This window comes from Leucoraja erinacea, chromosome 5, assembly GCF_028641065.1.
Source record: "Leucoraja erinacea ecotype New England chromosome 5, Leri_hhj_1, whole genome shotgun sequence".
Classification (NCBI taxonomy): domain Eukaryota; kingdom Metazoa; phylum Chordata; class Chondrichthyes; order Rajiformes; family Rajidae; genus Leucoraja; species Leucoraja erinaceus.
The window spans coordinates 38,256,556-38,266,668 of record NC_073381.1 but is presented as its reverse complement, the minus strand read 5'-3'; positions in this window follow the sequence as shown (position 1 = coordinate 38,266,668).

Genomic DNA, 10,113 nt, shown 5'->3' with positions numbered 1-10,113 from the left:
TTAAGAGGGAGTTAGATGTGGCCCTTGTGGCTAAGGGGATCAGAGGGTATGGAGATAAGGCAGGTATGGGATACTGAGTTGGATGATCAGCCATGATCATATTGAATGGCGGTGCAGGCTTGAAGGGCCGAATGGCCTACTCCTGCACCTAATTTCTATGTTTCTATGTTTCTATGTTTCTATGTACTTAATCTGGATCAGAGACCAAAACTCGACCGGGTGGATAGAGCTATGAGAGCCCGACCAGGACCTGCAGCTCCACCAAGGCAGCTGATTTTGAAGCTACATCACGCCTCAGTCCTCGAAGACATCATGAAGAAAGTGGCAAACAAAATAAATCTGATTTTTGTGGGGGACAACATACGAATCTTCAGAGATTACCCAGCCGAAGTCGTCAAGAAAAGAGCACTCTTCACCAAGTTGAGCGTCATTTTAAGAGATACAAGATCTCATATACGGCCTAATGTACCCAGCCAAACTCAGGGTCACATATAAAGGATCACAAGATACTGCAGACTCTAAGGATAAGTAACTATTTTGCATAGCTTTGTCACAAAGGTACATTGAGCTTATTTTACGAGGCCATTCAAGAGGACTATATCCTATTTACCCTGAAGTTATACTGTGTCTTTAAGTCATTCTTTCTGTATTCACTTATAGAGGGGTTATAAAATATGTTAGGGTTTATAAAGGGCTTACAATTCTTTTATATTGTATGCATTTATATTGGGTTTAAATTTTAAATGTTCTTATAGAAACATAGAAAATAGGTGCAGGAGTAGGCCATTCGGCCCTTCGAGCCTGCACCGCCATTCAATATGATCATGGCTGATCATCCAAATCAGTATCCTGTACCTACCTTCTCTCCATACCCCCTGATCCCTTTGCCACAAGGGCCACATCTAACTCCCTCTTAAATATAGCCAATGAACTGGCCTCAACTGCATTCTGTGGCAGAGAATTCCAGAGATTCACCACTCTCTGTGTAAAAAATGTTTTTCTCATCTCAGTCCTAAAAGATTTCCCCTTTATCCTTAAACTGTGACCCCTTGTTCTGGACTTCCCCAACAACGGGAACAATCTTCCTGCATCTAGCCTGTCCAACCCCTTAAGAATTTTGTAAGCTTCTATAAGATCCCCCCTCAATCTTCTAAATTCTAGCGAGTACAAGCCGAGTTTATCCAGTCTTTCTTCATATGAAAGTCCTGACATCCCAGGAATCAGTCTGGTGAACCTTCTCTGTACTCCCTCTATGGCAAGAATGTCCTTCCTCAGATTAGGAGACCAAAACTGTACGCAATACTCCAGGTGTGGTCTCACCAAGATACTTATAAGATGGCTGGCATTAGAGAATAAGTGTTGTTAAGTCTGGGTGAAGCTTAGAGATAGAAATGGAATGCATGTGAAAACTTGGGGAGGCACAGTTAGGCTGAGGGGGAGGGAGGGAGATAGATTACTCTCCCCCTGTACACCCCAGCTGTATCAACAATCTGGTTTTTAATAGCTAATCTAACATACTAATAGAAATAAGTCAAGCATTAAGTCACGTATTTTAACTTAACATCTAATATTTAATTATGAGAGTTACGAAATTCATGTCATGTTCATATAATCTGCTCATACTCAGAAGGCAATTATAAACCGACCGATATAAAGCCGCTTAGACCTCCTGACAATTTGCATGACAGAGCGAGAGGGAATACAGTAGAGAAAGTGTGGGGGAGAGCTAGTGTAGTAGAGAGTTAGCGGTAGAGGCAGGAAGAGTGAGCCGGGGAGAGTTATAGAGTGTCATTGAAAGTGAGAATTAGTGCAAATTAGTTAGGGAAGTCACGGAAAGTTAGGGGAGTTATGCAGTGACGGGAGAAGGTGAGAGGCCCAGGGAGAGGGCAGAGGTTAATAGAGAGAGAGGGGTTGAGTAAGTGTTGGCAGGTATTGAGTAAGTTGCGGCAAGAAGTGGGGAAGTCTAGAGATTGTATTGGAACGTGTGGGGAAGCTGGCGGGGAGCTGAAGGGTGTTCGAGAGGGAAGGAGTGTGTGTACTCGCTCCGTCTACACAACTGCTGGTGGTACTGTAGTAACAAATTGCTTTAAGTTTACTGACTTTGAATCGGCTATTTATTTGACATATCAATATCAGTAAGCTATTTAATAAGTCTTATATATTAATCTAAATACCAAATATTCACCTAGTTACTCACTGTATAAAATGATATCTAATCTTTTGGGAATCTCTCTCTCCAGCCGAATTTATATACTGACCTTTTTTTAATTCTGTTCTGTTCAGTCCTTTTTTAAAAATTATTTAAGGAGCAGAGCTAATTGATATTAACATCTACGGAAGTTTACAAGAATCATTGCACCATGGGGTGGCATGCACTAGCAGCATGTCTATGTGCTGAAATTTCTGTTGTTTTTCTTTTTCACTTTTTAGCTTTTCTACTGGATTCTCCATCTATTTTTCTTAAGGCGTAGTCCTCTATCTTTCTGCTGCACTGCTTTGGTAGCTTAGGAGACTTTTTCTCGTTCTTCTCTACTCTATCCTTTCACTTTTTCCTTTCTTCTTTCCTTGCTTTCCCTTTCTTTCCTTTTGTTCATTTTTACAATTTAGGGTTAAAAATGAAGCTGTACAATAATTGTATAATTCTAAATGTCGAACGTTTTATCTTTGTGCAATTGTTTCTAATAAAATTAAAAAATAAATAAAAATAAAAATAAAAAATACAAAATTTTAAAACAATAAACCAAAGATAGACACAAAAAGCTGTAGTAACTCAGCACATCACGCTGCATCTCTGGAGAAAAGAAGTAGGTGACGTTTCGGGAAGGGTCTTAACCCGAAACGTCACATTCCTTTTCTCCAGAGATGCTGCCTGGCCTACCGAGTTATTCCAAATTCCTACGGTAAGCCTTTGTTTACAAAGATAAATAAATAAAACAAGCACCTATATCAAAATTTCACAATTTTCAAATTTAATTTTTTCAATGAAGAGGTAAATCTGGCAGCCTCTATTATAAGGATCCAACCTTTAAAAGTTATCTGGTCTTGTAAGTAGTTTAATTCATCCTCACATATGAAAGCTCGGCCAGCATTCAATTAGTGCATGACAATAGACAATAGGTGCAGGAGTAGGCCATTCGGCCCTTCGAGCCAGCACCGCTATTCGATGTGATCATGGCTGATCATTCCCAATCAGTACCCCGTTCCTGCCTTCTCCCCAAATCCCCTGACTCCGCTATTTTTAAGAGCCCTATCTAGCTCCCTCTTGAAAGCATCCAGAGAACCTGCCTCCACCACCCTCTGAGGCAGAGAATTCCACAGACGCACAGCTCACTGTGAGTAAAAGTGTTTCCTCGTCTACGTTCTAAATGGCTTACTCCTTATTCTTAAACTGTGGCCCCTGGTTCTGGACACCCCCAACATCGGGAACATGTTTCCTGCCTCTAGCATGTCCAAACCCTTAACAATCTTATATGTTTCAATGAGATCCCCTCTCATCCTTCTAAACTCCAGTGTACAAGCCCAGCTGCTCCATTCTCGCAGCATATGACAATCCCGCCATCCCGGGAATTAACCTTGTAAACCTACGCTGCACTCCCTCAATAGCAAGAATGTCCTTCCTCAAATTAGGGGACCAAAACTGCACACAATACTCCAGCTGTGGTCTCACTAGGGCTCTGTACAAGTGCAGAAGGACCTCTTTGCTCCTATATTCGATTCCTCTTGTTATAAAGCCAACACACCATTCGCTTTCTTCACTGCCTGCTGTACCTGCATGCTTACTTTCATAGACTGATGTACAAGGACCCCCCAGATCCCGTTGTACTTCCCGTTTTCCCAACTTGACGCCATTTAGATAATAATCTGCCTTCCTGTTTTTGCTACCAAAGTGGATAACCTCACATTTATCTGCATTAAACTTCATCTGCCATGCATCTGCCCACTGCCCCAACCTGTCCAAGTCACCCTGCATTCTCATAGCATCCTCCTCACAGTTCACACTGCCACCCAGTTTTGTGTCATCTGCAAATTAGCTAATGTTACTTTGAATCCCTTCATCCAAATCATTGATGTATATTGTAAATAGCTGCGGTCCCAGCACTGAGCCTTGCGGTACCCTACTAATCACTGCCTGCCATTCTGAAAGGGACCCGTTAATCCCAACTCTTTGTTTCCTGTCTGCCAACCACTTCTCTATCCATGTCAGCACTCTACCCCCAATATCATGTGCCATAATTTTGCCCACTAATCTCCTATGTGGGACCTTAACAAATGCTTTCTGAAAGTCCAGGTACACTACATCCAATGGCTCTCCCTTGTCCATTTTCCTAGTTACATCTTCAAAAAATTCCAGAAGATTAGTCAAGCATGATTTCCCCTTCGTAAATCCATGCTGACTCGGACTGATCCTGTTACTGCTATCCAAATGTGCCGCTATCTCATCTTTTATAATTGACTCCAGCATCTTCCCCACCACTGATGTCAGGCTACCTGGTCTATAATTCCCTGTTTTCTCTCTCCCGCCTTTCTTAAAAAGTGGGATAACATTAGCTCCCTCCAATCCACAGGAACTGATCCTGAGTCTATGAAACATTAGAAAATTATCACCAATGCATCCACGATTTCTAGATCCACTTCCTTAAGTACCCTGGGATGCAGACCATCAGGCCCTGGCGAATTATCAGCCTTCAGTCCCATCAGTCTATCCAACACCATTTCCTGCCTAATGTGGATTTCCTTCAGTTCCTCTGTCACCCCAGATCCTCTGGAAGATTGTTTGTGTCCTCCTTAGTGAAGACAGATCCAAAGTACCTGTTCAATTCATCTGCCATTTCCTTGTTCCCCATAATAAATTCACCTTTTTCGGTCTTCAAGGGTCCAACTTTGGTCTTAACTATTTTTTTCTTCTTCACATACCTAAAGAAGCTTTTACTATCCTGCTTTATATTCTTGGCTAGCTTACCTTCGTACCTCATCTTTTCTCCCCGTAATGTATTTTTGGTTATCTTCTGTTGTTCTTTAAACATTACCCAATCCTCTTGCTTCCTGCTCATCTTTGCTACGTTGTACTTCTCTTTAATTTTTATACTGTCCCTGACGTCCCTTGTCAGCCATGGTCGTCCCTTTCTCCCCTTGGAATCTTTCTTCCTCCTAGGAATGAACTGATCCTGCACCTTCTGTATTATTCATAGAAACAGACAGATTGTGACAGATTGTACATTAACACCACATACCTAGTTTATTCTGAAATTGAAATACTTCTGCATAAAACAAAATGACCTGAACCCACATGGCAATATTTAATAAGTTTGGTGAAGAAAATGTGTCGGGGCAGAGGGGTGGGGGTATGTTAGTTTTAGGTTAGTTATTGTCACATTTATTGAGGTACAGTGCAAAGCTTTGTTTAGCATGCTATTCAATCAGATCAGATGATACTGTACACAAATCCAGCGAGGTCAGACTAAAGTAAAATAGAAAGAATAAAGGAGAAGATAGAGTGCTGAATGTAGTTCTCTACATTGTAGCGCATCAGTTTCATAGACAAAGTCCAATATCCGCAATGGGGTAGAGGCGAATCAGAGTACCCTGGCTTATAAAAGGATCGTTCAGAAGCCTTATAACAGAGGGGAAGATGCTGTTCCTGTTTAGTGGAGGGGTGGGGAGAATAAGATCTATGGAGGACAGAGAAAAGTCACAGAATTAGGAGTACTGTTTCAATATGGCATAATCACAGGATATGCTGAACAGAAGGATGTGTTTCTGCAATTCACAGCACGATGTGTGAAGTTACTAAACCACTCATGAGTTTTTGGTATGAGCCTATTTTGTTAGAGAGTTGAAATTCTGTTAAACAATTTGCAAGGCATCAACTCTTTAAGCACATGCGAGGGTAACATTTATCCATGTAGTGCATGGAGGGCATATAGTTTCAAGGAGAATGGGAAAAGATTTAAAGGGAATCTAAGGGGCAGGTTTTTCCATTCAGGGTGGTGGATATTTGGATTGAGCTGCCAGGGGAAGGTGCAATTACAATGTTTAAAAGAGATTTGGTTGAATAAGCACATAAACTTGAAGTAAACCGAGTCTGAATAGACACCCTGAGCTAAACAGAACCTGACACAATGTGCTGTGTTTGAATTGGGATTTCTGATGAAACATTGGGCGTGCTCAAGACATTGAAGAATGTTGTTATGCGTACAGTGCACTATTTTGATCTGGTAACCTGGTACATCATTATTGTCTGGTTACCCAGTATTACTGAGAATTTATTGTTTTATTAATAATTTTCTATTTTCTTATTGTGTTAATGTGCCTGTAAAGTGGCAGCAAATGAGAATTTCATTGTTCCATTCCCGATAGATATGACAATTAAACACTCTTGAGTGTTATGTTCACTAAATTGTGCTGATGACGCAGCCCAAGGACACACTAACAAATAATTCAGCCTCAAAGCCAGAGTCAATGTTAATTAAAATCTTTCTGATCAATTCTGCTTCAAATGTTACTGCTGCTTTAAAGAAAGCTTTCATTTATTGGGAAGGCACTGTGCCTTTGAAATTTTCCACAGGGCTTTGAAGGAAGGCAGGTTCCTCAGCACAGGCCCTCACTGCTATCTCAGCAGGCTCCACCTACCCTCTGCGGAGAAGGTGTCCGGATTGCACTGGTGGTATCTGTGCGAAAAGTGGATCAGCTCCCGCTCCCTCTCCTGAGTCTCTCCCATGAGTGCAAACTCCTTCAGGATGCCCTGCAACCACAGTCAAAACCATCACCCCATCAATTACAGGTCAAAATCCCTTCATCCAAGCACCGGGGCCCAGTATAACTCATTGTGAGGGGTTTATGCACACCATTAACTGCAACATCTGCGTCTGTGGGGTGATCTTTTTGTGTTTGATATGGGTTCTGCCCCACTTTCCCGAGTGGTATCTAAGTATGGAATTGTGCCAATATCCTTACCTCACCTTAATATCCTCTTGTACTTGATTCCCATAGCCCTCAATCACCTGATCTTTCAAAAATGTATCTATCTCCACTATAAAAACGTACAATGATCCAGCCACCACAATTCCTTGTGTAGAGAATCCAGAGTTTAGCTGAAAACAAATTTTGATGCAAACTCAATTAATTATATCTCCATGAGATTGTGTCACAGGTGAAAACATCTCAATATTGATTATGTAATACTCCCCCTAAAATGTATATGTCTCAATAAGTTCACCTCTCATTTTTCCAAACACCGATGTGTACAGAACCAAATATCACCAAAAGTTGTTTTATATCTGCAGCAGCTCTGAAGCAAAAACATTCCAGCAGGTTCCAATCCCCCATCTAGTCCTAAAAGTATTTTTCTTTCAAGTACATCCTGATCCATTATGACGTAGTAATTGAATCTACATTCACACATTCCCCTGACAGACCAAACTCATGCCATGTAATAAAGTTCCAGTATATAGATGCAACCACATAGAAAACTCACCAACGCCTCTACTCTTTCAGACGTTTTCGGAGATCTGTCAAGTTGATGAATATTCCATCAAACATCCACACATGTACAGTAGGGAATATGCTGACTGGCTGCATCACAGCCTGGTTTGGAAATTCAAATGCTCAACAATGAAGGCTGTAGAAAGTGGTGGACATTGCCCGTTCCATCACAGGTACTGACCTCCTCATCATCATCATCATCATCGAAAGAGACACTGAGAGCACTGCCTCAAGAAGGCCGCTAATATCATCAAAAACCCCACACCATGCTGGCCATTCTCTCTTCATGCTGACACCACTGGGTGAAAGGTATCAGAGCCTGTGAAAACCATTACCACCAGTTTCCAGATCAGCTTCTTCCTCTCAACCTTCAACTCTAACTACAACCCTAAAGGGCCTGTCCCACTATACGAGTTTACCCAACAAGCTCTTCCGAAAAAAATCAAACTCGTGGTAAGTACGTAGAATGTATGTAGCGGGTACGTCGGAGCTCGGGACGTCTCTTAGCGGCTCATAACGCTAACGGCAGGGACTCGGGGGAAACGCGGTAACCTCGTGACGTTTTTTCAACATGATGAAAAATGTCCACGAGAGCCCCGAGTACCTATAAACGGCTATTACCATAATTCTGCAAGTTCGAATCAGGGGAAACGCGGGAGAACTCTTGAATTACCTCGTACAGTGGGACAGGCCCTTAACTCTGATCCGAACCGCTACAGACTTTGCATTTATATGATTGTTCTATATACGTTGATGTTTGCGCTACTGTGCTACACTTCCTTGCATACATTTTAAATTAGGTTATTTTGCCAATCATCTTCATCTTGATCCCCTTCTAGACCCAGCCTATGCTCCTCATCATTTCATATCTATCTGATCCGCTCTCAACTCCTTCTATTCCAAGGAGAACAACCCAGCTTCTCCAGTCTATCCACAAAACTACAGCACTCATCGATTCATCACTCCATACTGCATCTATACTGCACCTTCTGTGTCCTTCACGTTGTGACCCCCAGGATTGGAAATCTTCTCCTTGCAGCCAAACCAGTGGCTTCTTACTTGCCTGCTCTTCTTTGAAGTCTTGCCTCGGGGTCATTTATGTCCACAGAAAAGGCCACAGTTCAATGTCTCTTCTGACCAAAAATATCTGCATTGATGCAGCACTCCATCAGCAGGAAGCTGGGCTAGACTTTGGGGTAGGATTTGAATCCACAACCTTGTGGCTCAGAGATAGTACTGAGTCAAGGTTGAGTGGCCTCATTTGTGGTGGAGTGAAGGAAAGGAGGTAGGGCGAGGTTGGAAAAGCCTCAGCAGGCGAACTGGAGGGTTAACATACTGGGTCATTTGTGACCAGGTTTCCTCTGGCAATGGACTCAATTTCTGTCCATCATCCTCAGAACAAGATCAAAGCCAGCAGCTCCACTCGCCCCTCCACAGCCAGGAATCCACATTGCAGGCCATCACCCCACTCCCTTCAACCCGCTGGGTAGTAGCAGGACGTTGAGTCTCTCTCGTCTTCAGGTTTCATGCACGACCCTACATTCCTACCTTTCCATCAGTCAGCTACCTGTGCATTTCCCACCTGGGATGGCACCTGTTTCCTCCTCTTCCCTCTCTCGCAATGGACCAGCAGCTTCTCGAAAGAAGAAAAAAGGCTGTGGGTGAATGTAATCACGGACTACACTGGGCTGATCCCCCAGCAGAAAGTGTCAGTTGTGAAACTAGGTCACTTCAGCCTAAGGCTGTTAATGCATCAATAATGATGTGCTATTTACAATGGACAAATTTCGCTGGGAAATATTGGATGCAATGGTATTTACAAACAATGAAGCATGCATTTGTCGGATGACCAAATAACTCAGTCCCTTACCAAACCCACGCTCCTCCTCCTCCTGGTTGGCAGTGGATTTTCATTGTTGGTTCCACCTCAGACCAATGCCAAGGTCTTCCCCTTCTCTCAGCTGTTTCTCTTGTGTCCTTCTTTGTCCCCAAGTATCTGCCAGGTTTGATCTTCCACACACACTGAACATAGCACTGCTGAACTGGTGGAAACATTCCTTGCTCCTGTTAATGGGGTGAAGGAGATGGAAGTCTTGGGAGCAAATGATGCCATCTGGACACTGAGGTTTCAGTATTCACTTCATGCAGCCCCCACCAACAGTTCAGACAGAGTAAACTCTTCAAACTTCTGAGAAATCGTTTGCAAATACTGACGCACACCAATGATCCGCTGCAAATACAACAGTAACTATACTTCAAAAGCAATTCTTGGGCAGAAGACTAAATTGAGACATCCTAAAGTCAGAAGAAATAGTGTGTACATGCAAGTCCTAATTATTGTTAGAACAGCCTATGAATGTCCCCATTTACTAACTTCCTCCCACAATCCTCCATAAATAGACATAATTAAAAGTCTCATCTTGACCACTTCCTGTCTGCACTGTATATAGATTTTAGAAAAAACGCTATATTGCATCGATGTGATTTTTGGCCATCATACTCACAGTCCTCCTCCGCTGAGCAGATCGCAAGGATTTTTCCCATCGATGAAAAATAAAAACGTTATGAGTGTTTAAAACAATCTTGAGATCAGCTGATTGGGCCTCTCGCCTGTCAATCACAGCGATAAAG